Below are 15,761 nucleotides of genomic sequence, written 5' to 3'. Positions count from 1 at the left end.
CAGCACGCTCTGGCCCTGTTTTCACCTCTGTTTCAAGGCATATTTATTATTCCAGAGGAAACAGCCTGTTGGCTCTATGAGTTATGATAAGAGAGTAAAAGGACTTCCAAACTTGGGTCAGCTTGTTTCAGGTTCAGCAAGGAAATCTCAGGTGGCTGAAGGTACACTTCAGTAGTACTTGCCACAGGTCAGTGGGAATTAACTCCAGCAAGGCTTCCATAACATTTTGAAGAGCTCAGGAGCACTGCTGGTGATGAGCATCACCAAGGGGTTTGGTGGGGTGCTGAGGCTGTGCCTGTGTCCCAGGCAGGAGGGGGAAGGAGAGCGTGGCTGAGGCTGCAGCGTGGCCTCTGAAGCAGTGCAGCCTGATACAATTATTAAATAAATATGCTGAGGTAACTGGCAGTGCTAAACAATGTGCATAACTAATACTCATGGCTTGAAAATCATCAACCTCCCCGAGCGCCTTGCACATATTAGTGAGCAACCCGTGGAGCACGGCTGTTCTCCCCAGTGGGAGGCAAGCTGAGATCCAGAGGGTGAAGGATTCCAATCCCTGATGATGTCCCTCAGTTTGGGAGCCCAACGTGAGCCCCTCTAAACTCAAGGCAATTCTTTGAAAAAAGAAGATGAGAACGAGGGGGTTGTTGCAGAATGGCAGGAGCTGTATCTCTGTATTTGCAGCAGAGATTAATTTGGGTGGAGAAATTTCAAAGTGATAATAAGAACCTCTCCCATTATTTACTGCTTCACACTCAGAGGCAGAAACAAACCCAAGCAGGGAGTCAGGACTAGCTAAGCCAAGGCCAGGCTGGATGGGGCTTTGGGCACCCTGGTCTAGTGGAATGTGAACCTGCCCGTGGCAGGGGTGTGGAACGAGATGATCTTTAAGGTCCCTCCCATCCCAAACCAGTCTAGAATTCCATGATTCTATGATTCAAAGGCCTCCTCTGAGCTCTGCAGCTACCAAAGGCACCTCTGAGTGTTTTCCTTCACCTTTTCCTCTTTTTTTCCTGGCTTTTTCCCCATCATTTACAGAAAGCATCATCGGTGGTGTGAGGGTTAATGAACGCTCACACCTTGCTACAGCGAGGCACAAACTTATGAGTCTTCATGTTGTCACGAAGGTGTTGCTGAGCTTACGCTGCATGAAATATCCCAGAACTCCTGCAAACTGTGGGATTTAAATTCACAGGCTATAATTACAGAGTCTCCAGCACCCTCCCACACTTCGCAATGCCTTCACAAGTGGGAGCAGCAGGAACACCTGTCCCGGGCTCCTGTGGGCTTGTAGGTCCTTGCCTGCAGCCAAGCAGGGCTTGCTCCCTGGCAGGAGGCTCCCAGCAAAGCCTCCTGCCACACTGGGATGATGGGCTGGGAGTCTGGACTCTCCTGGCTGTGTTTAGGAAACACCCCAAGGCAGAGTCAGCACGGTCACGTTTGCAAACAGGTGCTCACAGCCAGGTTAATTCGATGCCATTTCACAGTCAGCTTGATGACAGCCTTAAACACAAGGTTTGGAGGATTTAGAGAAGCAAGGGAATGAAAAGAACTTTCCTGGGATTGCTCCTTCCTGAGTGAGCCTGGGGAACATCACAGTGTGAACCCCAGCAATGCTCCTGAGACTCCTGGGGCTCCCCCAGATCAGCGTCAGCACAGCAGACCTGGTACTAAACTGGTTCCCAGGGTGTGGACCGGTTCTGATTGTGGATGCTGTGGTGTAAATCACGTGCACATAGAAGGGGCAGGTTCAGCAGGGGCTGAGGGAATGGTTAAATTGGTATAAAATCTCCAGTTACCAAAAATGCCATCCTGGGGCGATCTTAGCCTTTGTTGGGCCAGTACTACTTGAGGTGAGGATCACCTCCATGCATAGAGCAGCATCTCCTGTGCCCTGGCAGGGATCTGGGTGTCAGGCAGGGTCCCAGGGGCCCTGGGGACAGAGCAGAGTCCCTCTGAGGTTCCAGGCTGGCTGTTTTGCAGTGTGGATCCGCCCCAGCCAGAGCAGGTTCCCTCCATGGCACACAGCAGGGTCTCCTCGGAGTGTTGTGGAGCTGCTTGGGAGCTGATGTCATGAGGGCTCTGCCCAGACTGGCACAGGCAGGCTTTGCACAGAGGTGGTTCTCTCTGCCTCCAGGGCACTTTTTGGAGAGCCTTCCACAGCATCCTCCCCTCCCTGCCCCTGCAGCTGAGCAGCAAGGCAAGGAGGGGGAGGAGGAGGAGGAGGAGAAGGAGGAGGAGAAGAAGGAAAATTTCCCAGGGCCACCTCAGGAACGTGGCTACAGCCTTACCCAACAAATCCTCCTGCCAAGTGGGTAAATGTAGAGGCTGGAGCTGCCAAGGATATCCACAGCCACCAGCCAAAATGCAGCAGCTCTGGTGATGGTGGAGCCTTGGGTTGTGTGGGGACAGGGACACCCCCATTGTGTGGGGTAAGTGCATTCATGCTGAAAAAGCTCCTCAGTTCCTTCTCTAGCCTTATGTGCTTAATTTTTATTTTTTTTTTATCCTGTGCTGATGCCTATCTCATCCCATAGTGATACGGGAGGGTATTTCTCTCCATAATGAGTTTGAGAATTAATATTGGGTCCTCCTTTGTGGCAGGAGGTGCATTTAGTGCTGCCTTGCTACAATGCCTGTCCCTGTATTTGTGTTTGCCTTCCCCCTCCACCCCTTGGCCCCTGCTGCAGCAGGACCCCCATACCTGGCATGAGCCTGTTACTCCTCAACCTGCAGCCCACCTCTGCCCACAGCCATCTGCTCTCCCACCCCCTGGCTGCTCCAGCAACGAGTCCTGGAGCTGCAGGAAGGACCCTCACAACCCCTCAGAGGAGCAGAGGGGACGTGGAGCCTCCTCAGTGGGAGCAAGGGCCCTCTGTGGCCTCTGCTGCAGCTTGTCCTGGTGGGACACTGCTGGGTCATCAGAGGGGCCAACTGCAACCCCTGAGCAGCTCCTGCTCAGTCTGTGCTGGCATGACCCTGCCTGGCCTTTCCACCACTTGTGTCTCTGACTCCTGTCTGCCTGGATTTGGGCAGACATGGAACACCCCAAACACAGCTCTCATTTAGGCAGCCATTATCACTGGAGCTCTGTCTTTATTAGCCCTTAGCAGTTGCTCTTCTGTGGTCTTGCTCCGAGGTGACTGATGCAGAATCTGATAAAGGGCACCTGATATCACTGTGAATAGCTGATGTAAACTTAGCAGACAGTCCTGTGACACATCATGTGGGCAAATTAATAAACCCCTTCCCAATAAATGCAGCATATGTCCTATAATCCCAGTTCAAGGGCATCTCTTATGTCAACATCACTAAGTTAGCTACTCTGCTCCCCTGGGAATGCAGCACCAGGACTGTTCTGGTCAGAGGAATTCCCCCTCTTGCTGCTGTGACCACAGAACAGCAGCTCTGGCTGCTGTGGGAGTCAGCTTTGTGCTGGGAGATCGGACAGCTCAGGGACAGAGCAGCTCCAGCCCAGGGCTCTGTTTCTGCAGGGTTACAGGCTGAGACCCCAGCAGCCTGTGGGACACCAGGGTCCCCACCTGCCAGTGGGGAGTTCAGGGGAATGGCACCGTTGGGACCAGCATTTCCCACTGGTTTCTCATCCCCAGGCTTCCATCCTGCAGAGCTCCCGTGCTGCCGCTGAGGTGGCTGAGCCCCCAGTGACCTCCAGTGCTCTGGGGGTTTCCCAGCAGGATCCCTGCATGGCCCGGGCTCTCTGCTGCAAGAGGGTGACCCCAGCCCCACGGCACTGCTCAGGGTCTGCTCTGAGCACTCCATCCCTCAGCTGTGCTTTTCTGTGGGAATAACTCCCATTCCTGTGTGTGCTGGAGCAATGGGCAGCATCCCTCCCATGCCACACATCAGACACCCCTTCAAAAAGGGCTCGTTCTGCCCCCAGATTCCCATTGGGATCAACACATTGTGGCTCCTCAAATGAACTGTTTCAGTGGTTATTTTGCCCTTGCCCAAACAAAAAAGCAACCAGAGGGATATGAAAAAGGCAAAAATAGTGTTTTGTTTTTCGGAGTCCCCAGATGATCTGATTGAGGAACCAAAACATTTAAAGGAGGACTCAAACCCATTCACTTGGCTCTGCGTGTCTCACAGGACCGAGATGTCCTTTGTCACACTGCTCCAAATCACCCTCCCATCAGCCACCAGCTCTCCCGGGGAGCAGCACAACCCAGCAGCATCAGGGCAACCCCACGGGGGCCGAGGGCCACCCACGGAGCTGCACCAGCGTCACACTCGCTCCAGAGGGCTGAGCCCAGCCCTGGGTGTCCCATCTAAGCTCCTTCAGGAGCAGCTCTGAGGTCCAAGGCTCTCTGCAGAGCCACCACCGTGGTCCCTGCTCAGCCCTCACATCCTCCCCTCTGCTCTGTGAGATTCCCCTCAGTCCTGATTGCTCTCCAGGACCACCTTCTGTACCCACACCCCCCAGCAATCCCTCCCTGCACACTCCGCTTGCTCCTCGGCATTGTTCCCCAGCGGATATTTATTTGAAGGGTTTCATTAAATTATCGCACAACATCACTTGGTACACAACTACAAATTAATTTAGTCAGTTTGCATTTGGCTGACCTAATATTCATTATATTCCAGTCAAGTGGATGTGTTTGCTATTTGATGGGTTGTTCCACGATAAGATACGTGGTCCAAAGTACCGTACTTAGAACGAGAGGTAATATTTACAGACACTCCATGCAAATACTGCAATTACCTGATTAATTATAGCCCTTCTGTTTGGTTCTGCAGATCACACTCTTATCCCTCCCTTCCCCATTTCCATATTTGTCTATAATACATGGGAATAGCCTTTAGATCTATACAAAGCAAAACTGGATGTTTTTTAAACACTCTATGGTCACTCCAAGCCCTCCTCTCTCTAGTGCTGCGCCCGCCTGCAGTGGTTTGTTGTGCCTGGGATGCATGGAGCATTACCAGTGCTGCATTTCAATAACAATCTCAGTCCAGGAGATTGGAAATTGGAATCTAAACATAGCCCTGAAGAAGGACGAAAAAGGAAGTCAAGAGGGACTGGAAAAAGTGTTAAATGTGCAGGAGCATTGTAACTGCAGTCCCCCTTAACTGCAGGAATAAGCACATTCAGACCATGCTCTGGAGATGGACAGACAGACAGACAGATGGACAAAGAAATATTACTGTTATACAGCCCTTTTCATCCTGGGATAAAAAACATTTTTAAAACTCTGTGTAATTGAGCAAAATGCAACTGCACCAGTCACCTGTCCCTGCAGCACCAGCACACGTTATCAGCTGGTTCCTCTGACCATGGTTTACTTTATTTTTTTTTTTAAATTTATGGTTAATCAGAGAGAAAGATTCAGGCATCAACATTTGGCTTCATTCTTGTCTGACACTGTGTTTTGCCCTTACAATGTCAATGAAGTAATTCATGATGGAGTGATGGAGTCACTCGGTGACTCCGGTGTAGGAGGGCCTGGAGATGGGTGTGTTTTCCAGCCCAAGCAAAGGCAGAGGTGTTTCCTCTGGCTCAGGAGGGAGGATGGCTCTGCCCCACACCCCACTGATGTTCTTCATGGGGCAGCCTGGGCAGAGGTGACCCCCTGGACCCAGTGGAGGACCCCAAAGCAGAGCAGTGGGCTGGAGCTCTGCCCCGAGAAGTCGCAGTGGCACTTGGCACATCAGCATTCCAGTTAAAGCCCCATCCATTCTCCTCAGAGCACAGTGTGACACTGGGGCCGGGCAGAGGGGAACCGTGCCCCTGGTTTGGCCACGTTTCCAAATCCCTTTCCCACGTGGGAGAGCCACAGCACCTCTGTGCACTTACCAAAAAAAGGTGATGGGAAGGGCTGGGGGGCTGGAAAGTGCTCCCAGCCTGATGGCATTGGCACAGGAGTGGGATTGGCTTAGGAGACATCCACATGGAAAAAGGAAGCAATGGAAAGGAGCTTTCGAGCTCAAATTGGCCCCATCACCCAGCTCAACATTTTCTTACCTTTGTAGGATCACCTCATCCTCCCTCTGCCATTTCATCCTCCCCTTACCCAGCTGGGACTGGGCACCTTCAGCCTCTGCTCTTTCTCACCTGCCTGCAGGTACAACTTTTCCTGTTACCTCTTCCCGTGATCCCTGCCCAGTGCCAGGCTTCCTGCCCCCTGCCAGGAGGTTTCCTAGGGGCTTCCTTTTGTGCTTAAGCACCTTGCAGTCAGGGACCCTACAGCAATGCAGTCTCATTATCTGCCTGCCAAACCCATCAATGAGAGGATCTCCAAGGTGAAATAAAACCATGCATTACAAATGAAATGCTCTGCTGCTCTCCTTTGCCTCCTGCCATCACCGGAGATCTTTGTGGTTAGTCTGCAAGACAGCTCTTCCCTGCTAATTAACATTTAAAAGTCTTCCTCTCTCACCCTGCCACCGTGACACGGGGGCTGCTATAGCCCAGGTTGTTCCTTGAAATAATTCATCACTTGGGAAACATCAGAGGCTCAATGTAATCCCACAGACCTGGCCTAAAACCAGATCTGTCCTCCTGCATTCCACACAGTAGTCTCTGCAAGGACTGGCTCGGGATGTCAACCAGATTTAGTTCTGAGAAAACACCTTTCCAAACTGTGTGTTTCTGATTTTACAAGCAGGATTTTGTTTTTCACATCAGTAAATAGTCTGAGCAATGAAAACACTCTGTGTGACCTGTGAAAAAATCACTGAATATATGTGTGTTTCCACCTCTCTGTTGCAATTCCACCTGTTTTTATAGCTGGCAAGAGAAATTACCCTTTACTTTGCATATTTGCAGTGCTTAGTACGAGGCTCTAATTCCTCAAAGTTCTTCTCTTGTCCTAAAAACCACATCAAATATAATTTACCTACATCTTCAGCTCCTCTATGTCAGGTCGTGGTGTGCTTTGCAAAAGGGCCCCCAGACCACCCTGGGCATCAGAGGGACGGTGCTCACCCTGTCCCCATCCTGGTTACAAACCTGCAGAATCAGGGAAAGCCCAGTCTCTCCAGCTCACCTTCCATATCCTCAGGGCCTCAAACCATGCTGGCAGATGCTCCTGTTCTCTCTGTTCATGGGCTCTTGCAGCAGCAATGAACTTTGGAGGTCTTAACAGTTCTGGTCCTGCCTCCTTTTCCTTCCAGTGATATTCCCAGTGCCAGATGGAGAACAGATTGGTTTTCTGTGTAACCCAGCCATTACCCACCAACTGCTCCAGCCACAGAGCTGGTTGTGCTCAGGCTTCATGCAAACACCTCTGAGGCTTTTATCAGCAGACACCAGGGATTTTGTAGTCAGACCTGTGCTTTATTTAGTCAGGGGAGAAAACAACAGAGTGGATCTCCACAGCACTGGCTCAGCCTTGGAAGGTGGAGGAAAAGTATTAAATCAATGACTGTCAATGTCTCTGGTCTAAAGCAGCAGTTCCCAAACTCACTTTTCTCAGGGACTATTGACATGACAGCAGGAGTGCTCTGGGGTTGCTCCAGTTCATGCAGCTCCGTTGATTTGCCATGGGATGTGACGTGGGGATCTGCAGGCAGGACCACGCACGGCTCTGACAGAGACTCTGTGCCAGAATGTGCCAAGGGTGGGCCACTGTCACCTCAGGAACAGGCCTGGCAAGGAAGCCTCCCTTGTTTTTTATGCTCTTCAGCCTGGTTTTGGTCTTGTTGTGCTGCCCTACAGCAAGAGCCCTTGAAGACTATTGGAAATAATCTCATAAATAGAGTAATACCTCCAGGAATGTCTGCCTGGCTCCCTTCAGGCACAGCAAGTCCCACGGCTGCTTTTATGGGATGTGTTGCTTGAACCAACAACCCCCTCTAAGATGAAGGATCTTGCATCTACATGTGCTGTACAGGAGCCAAAATCTGGACTGTCCCACCAGGAGCCGCCCCTCTTAGTGCACAGGAGAGTCAAGTTTAATCCAAACCAGCTGCACCTGTAAAGATCCTGCTCGTGATATAAGATGTGAAGGGCCAAGTCTTGATGATGCCTTGGAGAAAGAGTCACAGTTTTGGGAGCGGATGATGACAGAATGGTAAATTACATAATGTCCCATAAATGGAGCCCGTTCGTAGCCCAATTACCCGTCCCAGCAGCCCCATGCAGTTGATTGCAGCGTTATATAAAGGGCTTTTCATTAGTCAGAGAGTCACAAAGGGAGCTCTTTCCACGTCCTCCTTAGGATTACTTAACCATCACTGTGGACAAGACCAGCAGAGCATTATTGGGATGTGACGGAACAATATCCACCAACCTTTCCTCGAGCACGTCCGCTCCACTCAAGCATCATCCCGCAGAGGGAACAGGGACATGGTGGTGTCCTTCGAGACAGGGTTACCCACACACCGTGTCCTGGGGTGGAGGGAGGTCTGCTGTGCCTCTGCCAGGGCAAGACATCTCCAGCTTGGAGCACCTGGACTGTGGCAAGCACATTTCTCTCTGTGCACCTCAATAAAAAATCCTGAGAGAGAGAGAAATGTGCTTGCCACACTGGACCTCTGGTGTGGGCTGAGCGAGGGCAGCGAAACCCACCTGGCACCCAAAAAAGAGCCCCCCGAGCATTGGTGAGCTGGTGGAGCTCCTCTGCTGTCACAGCCAAACAAGTGCAGTGGCAGCACTTTGCAGCTATCCCTCCCTCGTTCCTGCAACCCAGGGATTGACAGGCTTTTCCAATTTCCCCTGACCTGGTGTACATAATAAAGATGCAGAGCACTTGTGACAGCAGCGCTGGATTCGTGATGCTGCCGCCACACTGGAGGATGTGGCCAGGGAAGCAGGTCCTAATCACATCCTTATCGCTGCCTGCTGATGTGACCTTAGAGAAGTTGCCTAATATAGCTCGTCCGCATTTCCCTCTCCCCGTGGCAGAGATAATAACAGTTCCTGGGTGTTGCAGAACTCATTCATTCCCATTTGTTTCTGGTACCTCAGATTATCAAAGAGCAGTCAGGAGGAAGACTGGCAAAGAACAAGCTCTTATTCACTTGTCAGTTAGAAACAGTAACCTATTTTAGACTAAAAAAGGGGGGAAAAAATAATCCTGATAGAGGTTGTTCCTTGGCTTTTCCTGCCGCTCAATTTAAAATCTCCCCCAGCCTCCACCCTGCCATGGCTGGGGTGAAATGTTGACCATTTCACAGAGCACCAAATTGGTGTCTTCCCTCCCCTGGCAGGAATGACAATGCAAACAAAAATAGATAATGCATTTAAAAAATCTCCAGTGGATCGTCATGGCGATAAATAATTGTAGCATGTTGCCATAGTAACTCTGGCTGTAATAAAGAGAGGCCTATCTGCAGCTTAGCTAAATTTAGTTGTTCCAAACTATTAAAAATATTTTCAAATACTCTGGTAACTCTTTTTAACATTTTCTGGGGTTGGAAGCAAGACTTAATCTTCATTCATGCCTTTGTGTTGTCTCCATATTCCAAATACACTTCATCACTGAAATAATCAATGCTATCCAATTAAAAAGTTGTTAAACTGAGGAAATTGCTGAAGATCTTTCTGTTTCCCACCTCTTCAAGCCTTTTCACCTGGAAGTGTAAAATCTGTCTGCAGAATTCCCATTCTGCCAGGCCTGGTGGAAGCCCAGGATCCAGCCCCAGCACATACTGGTGGGCACTGGGAGATGAGAGGGGAAAGAGCTTGTGTATGGGGTTTTTTTGGGGGGGAATGGATTTGGGGGCCTGAGCCCTCAGCTAACACAGGGGAGTGTGGGGATGCTGTGCAGAACAGATGGGATCTCTCCAGTCCCAAACTGGGTTGGGTGTGACTTTCCCAGTTGCCTGTCTTGTTTAAAACAAAGCCACATCTAATGACATTTAAACACTGCTCAAAAGTCCCAAATCCCTCCCTGCCTCCCTCAGCTCGCTGTCTGTTTGAACTGGCAGCTACATCCTGCCTGGAAACCTCTCCTGTACCAAATGGGCTTTATTTTCCCAGAAGGAAGACTTAACACCTGTAATTCCTGATTTTTTTCAGGCTTTGACATAAGTTGGTCTCTTCCAGCTACATCTCTCTGGGAGGAGGAATGGCAACACACTGCAGGGGATATTAAATTTATTCATTTTCTTGGTGGTGCTACCTTTGGGCTGAAAAATCCCGAGTTTCCCCTCAGCCCTGTTGTTCAGCAACAGGAAGGAGCTTCACACTTGTCCCCAGGGACAGGGTTTCCAGGTTGCCAGCTCTCAAAGGCACTTACTGCCTGTCTGATTCTTCCTCCTTGGTTCCTGAGCTTATCTGGCCCCACGACAGCGAAATTCCTGGAGCCTTCAATGAGAGCCCTCAATATCCGGGGCTGCAGTGTCCCCAAAAGCCACCAGTGAAACCCCTGGCACCCAGAGCCACGGCTGGGCCTCCTCCCCACGTCCCCCCAGGCCCCTCTGCTGCTGCTTTCTGCAGGGTCAGGTTGCTGCAGGTGTCTGAGATTTCTTCATTCCTCAGTGGAAAGGTGGTTTCCAGCCGCACTAAAGGAGGTTTTTCCTGCAGAGGGTGGATTTAAGCCTCATGTCTGAGATGGCTGCAGAGCAGCAAGGGCATCTGTGCCATGCCTGGGCTCTGTCCTGAAAGTCCTGACAGCAGCACTTCTCCCTCGTTTTGGTGGGACCTGCTGGGCTGCCCAGGACACCTCTCGGTCCATCCCAGGAGGGTTAAAGTTAGCCCTTGCTGTCTTGCTTGAATTTTCTAAGCCACAGAGTAAGAGAATCCCAGAATGATTTGTGTTAGAAGGGATCTCAAAGCTCATCTCTAATCCCCTGTCACAGGCAGGGACACCTTCCCCTAGACGAGGGTGTTTAAAGCCTCATCCAGCCTGGCCTTGAAACATGTTAATGACCTCTTGCACAAGCAAAGCCACGTTTCTAAAAGGCACTTTGCAGTGCTCTAGTATCGTGTTCTGCGTCTGAAAAGAAACAAAAGCAAGTCATTCCATTGTTTTCTTCCTGACAAGAGACTGCAGCCTACGGTTCAAAAACAACACAGCATAAAAACAGGATGAGCAGCTCCGTAGGCAGAAATACTTAAATTCCAAATAACCGCATGATGTAGGAAAAAAAGAAACCATGCGTGCCTGCTTGCTCCGATGCAAAACCAGGGGAAAGCATCTGGAGTGCTCTTAACACATCAGTGCCTGTAATTATGGAAGTTTTCTTCCCCGAGTGTCCTAAAAATCCACTGAAGTCAAGGAGAGGGCAGGAAATGCAGCCGCCTGCTCAAGGCAGGGACAAGAGCCGGTGATCACAGCCCCGGAGGTTTGCTCAGCCTTTATCTTGGACTTTTGGTAGGACCTTGGGGAAAATCACCTGCACGTGTGCTGCAGCTGCTGCCGCTGCCGAGCTGCAGGAGACGAATGCATTTCCTTCGCTCTCAGCCTGCGGGGTCCCGGGAGGGTCAGTGCACCAGGGCTGGGGTGGGCTTTGTTCATCACCCAGCCCAGGCTCCAGCCAGCAGGGTAAGGGACAGTTCATGACAGCTCTTGGTCCTGCTTTCCCTGGGCTGTGCAGCAGCGTCGTCTTCCCCATCAGGACCCTGCTGACCTCCCGCTCCAAGCAGCCACGAGCTCTGTGGCAATGACTGCGATGTGTGTCTGAGCACTTGTTTGAACTGACAAATGGCCAAATTTGCTGCTGCACCCGGCAGTCCCGGGGTTGGAGCCTTCACCCCTCGGCAGGAGTTGCTCATTCCCACGTGCCCACAGCCCTGGGGAAGCTCCCTGGCAGTGCAGGCTCATCCCTGCCAACCTTTGCGTTATCCCTTCATCCCCTTGTCCTTCCCCTCCTCCTCTCGTGTGCAGTGACACCCCAGCAGTGACAGACACCCCAGCAGTGACAGACACCCCAGCAGTGACACCCCAGCAGTGACAGACACCCCAGCAGTGACACCCCAGCAGTGACACCCCAGCAGTGACACCCCAGAGGTGACACCCCAGTCGTGACATCCCACCCTCCCCTGGCGCTGCCAGGAGCTCCCAGGACCTTGGGAGGGAGCAGGAAGGGATGCTCTGCCTTTTCCGTGGGACAAAGTCAATTTTTAGGGACAAACCGACACCCGTGGACGTGAAGGCTGTGCCCTGGGCAGGGCAGGGCAATCTGTTGCTGCGGGAGTCGCTGGGGGTGACACAATGGAGCCACCTGCGATGTGGGCAGGACAAAGGCTGGCAGCTCCCCCTGCTCAGCCCTGCCCAGCGGGGCTCCCGGTGCCCTCATTTCCATGAAAAACCATGGAGAAGGGAGCACAATCCTGCCTCATTCATGTTCTGTTGTGACTGATATTTTGGATACCAGCTCTAAATTAGGTTTTAAAAATAGAGCAGTGGTCTTTTTTTTTTCTTTTTTTTTTTTTTTTTTCTCTTTCTTGTTATAAACAGGAATTATTCTCTCATGGAAACATTTAACCTCAAATGGAACCTCATGAAATTTTTGCTGTGTTTATTATAGCCTGTGAAATAGGAATGAGCATCACTGATAGAACTCCAAATGATTATGAGCTGTGATGGGGCAGCTGGAAAAGCCTCGGCTGTTTGGATAAAGAACTGAAAGTTCTGATATCTTCCTGATCTTTATTTGAGTGATCCCAACCTCTGAGGCGTAGAATATTGGCTCAGAAAGCTCTGGGAATTGTCCCTTCTCGTTGAATTTTATTGTTTCTGACCCCGGTTGTGGCTGCACTCAGGAAACACAGGAGTCAATGAGAAAAATGCATAGCAGGTTGAAAAGTTACTAATTTGCTTGCAAAAAAAAAGGAAAACTAATTAAAAAACATTAGGTTTACACTTTTATTTTTTCAGGTTATTAAAAGTCTCTGTAATGCAGTGTGTTGGAATTAATATTTCCCTTTTTGAAGCAACCCTAAGCAATATATTTATTATTATATTATATAAATATTTATTTATCATATGATAAACTGAATATATAAAATACATAAGAAATGCATCATGTTAAATTGAATGTGGGTCCCTCCCAGCTCAGGATATTCTGTGACTCTGTAAACACGGACAATATATAAAATACATAAAATAAAACTGTGATGGAAAAATGTTGCCTGATCCTACAGAAACGTATGGTTTTGTTTTCCTTTCATTTGAGCAAATGGTTTTGACATTATAAACTTAAAATCAAAATAGTACTTTAAGCAAATCTTGCCAATCCTGCAAACAGTTCCTGAAAACCACCGTGACTTAATCAGGTTGGGGAATTCAAGGATTATCTTTTTGGCTCTGGATCTCCCCAGCTCCTGAGAAACTGGCATCACATTTCAGAGCTGGGCTTTCCAGACATTATTTTAAGAATCATCGAATCAGGGACTCGTTTAGGTTGGAAAAGACCTCTCAGAACTTTAATCCCAATGATCATAATCCTAACCAAGGCTGATAGTGCTGTGTAGGGACAGTATTCAAGTATCAGAAGGGAGAAAGGGAAGTTTTTAAGAAGTTTTTTAAATTTTTAAGACTCTTTAAACTTTTAAGAAACTTTTCAGACTCCTCATTTACAAATTAATTTATGCAATTGGGGGAAAAAAAGGTATGTTAATAAAACTATACAAAGTTTGCCACTTAGAAATATTCCTTTAAGTTTTTTTAAGTGGAACAGGCACAGATCATAGGATCAGCTCCTCTGGGGATAGGACAGACCCTGCCACCACAAGAGCCACCACAACTCATATTTTGGTTACTCCTTGTTCCATGAGTTCCAAATCAGAGTTTTTGACCATGGCCCTGCTTACCCACGGGAGGGACACAGAATCTGCCTCCTGTAAAAACAGCCATGGGGAATGTCCCAGCAGTGGGTGCTGGCTGGAAATTTGGAGGCTGCAAATAGCAGGGAGGTTTTAAAAATAAAGGGGTACAAATTCCTGGGAGTAAAACAGAGAAAATCAGGTTTCCAGTTGGATTGCTGTTAGGAAAAGCTGCATTTCAGTGTTCCTCGCAGTTTACACAAACTCAGCTCCGCTGGGTGCAGCACTTACACCTGATTTACTCTCGTAGTATGAGGTGGAAATTGGATCTATCTCAAGGCAAAGCCTGATGCCTGTTTTCAGATAAATCCCTGTTACACTCAGAGGAAAATTAACTTTGTGAAGAATCTGTGTACAGCACTGATTTTCACAAAGCCTCTGCAGAAGCCTATTGGAAAATGTAATAGGTTTAATTCCACTTACTGGATATTCCCCGAAAAATCCTAAATTGGAAAACCCCAGGATTCTTCTAAATGAAACAAAGAAAACAAAAATATCCTGTAAGTCTAAAAAAGAGAATGATCAGTCCAGTTCTCATGTCAGTTGACTGGTGCATCCTTTGTAAAATGGTTTCACTCTAGAAATTTATTGTAGTCTTTGTAAGTTTTACATTAAATCTATGCTTAAAAAAATTAATTTTAAAAAGAAAATATTGAAATAAGTTACTATTATTAAAAATGTTAAAATAGTTACAATTAATGCCTCTTCATGAAATGAACAGAAAAATATTTCCATTGAAAATGGCAAAACTGTTCTGAAGCATAAATAAAATATGCCAAATAAAAGACCAATTATATTGGTCTCCTTCCACTGGAATTTTCCTACTTTTATGTATGGTAGTTTTAGGGTAGAAATAATGTAACTTAATTTCAGCAATGCATTAAAAAAAATTAATTTTGCTTGTGGGCAAGGTGTTTTAATATGGAAATAACTAAATAAAATTATGTTGGGTTTTTTTTTCAAGCAAGAAAATAAAACAGTTGAATAATCAAAGAGCTACATATGATGAAAACAGAGATAATTCTGTGGGACATCCTTATTATTAGTTATGTTATTTAATAATTCTATTGCTTTTTAGGTGCCCAGCATTTAATTTTTGAGTGGTATGCTCTCTGCTTAGCTAAACAGAGATTAATTTATATTCTGCAATAAAATGTTATCTACTATCTTGGGGTTTTTTATTGTCTATTTAAAACCTCCCAGAGATGAGAAATTGCTCAGTGTCTCATGTTCATTTTACACAGCATATAATTTAAAATATATGCAGGGGCTGAGCTCTCTTTGTAGGTTCCCAAATACCCAACACCCATGATTACTCTGAAGTAATAATAATAATAATAATAATAATAATAATAATAATAATAATAATAATGAATTGCCATTAAGCCATTTGGATGCCAGAATCATCCTGTGAGGGAAATAATTTTCCACACTCATGGGGAGGGAGAAGCTTTTGGGGTGACAGCACCCCTGGTTCCCCGGGGCAGTCTCCAGTCTCTTTTTCCACTTAGCATCTTGAATCTCCATCCCAATAATCCAATTTTCCCCTGGATCTCCCCTACGGTGCCTCACAGGCTCAGCAGGACCAAGAAGCCACTGCTGCCTCTCCAGGGAGTGGGGCAGGACAGCACAGTTTTCAGTACAGACAGAAAAGGGTTAATGATGAGAAGTGTGTGCTTGATCTTCTTGTCCTCAGAGCTAAAAAAATACTGAAAAGTAAAAAAATATGTTTATGAGCAATTATGGAATCACAGAGTTGTTAAGGTTAGAAAAGACCTTTGAGATCATCAAGTCCAACCATGAAATGTTGCTCGGAGATATCAGGTGCCCCTGGCTAAACCAGGGAGAGGGTGAGCACCGTTAAAAATACAGAAAATTTAATTTTCTGAGCATCTCAGGCTGCAGAGTTGAGCGATGCGCTGAGGGGCAGAGTTGAGAGAGCAGCTTAGAGAGCTCAGAGATGGTGTTCAGGAAAAGCTGCCTCCACCCCAACCTCCTCGCATTCAACCAGAAGACATCCAGGGTGGCT

This window comes from Vidua macroura, chromosome 12 (assembly GCF_024509145.1).
Source record: "Vidua macroura isolate BioBank_ID:100142 chromosome 12, ASM2450914v1, whole genome shotgun sequence".
Classification (NCBI taxonomy): domain Eukaryota; kingdom Metazoa; phylum Chordata; class Aves; order Passeriformes; family Viduidae; genus Vidua; species Vidua macroura.
This window is presented reverse-complemented; position numbering follows the sequence as displayed.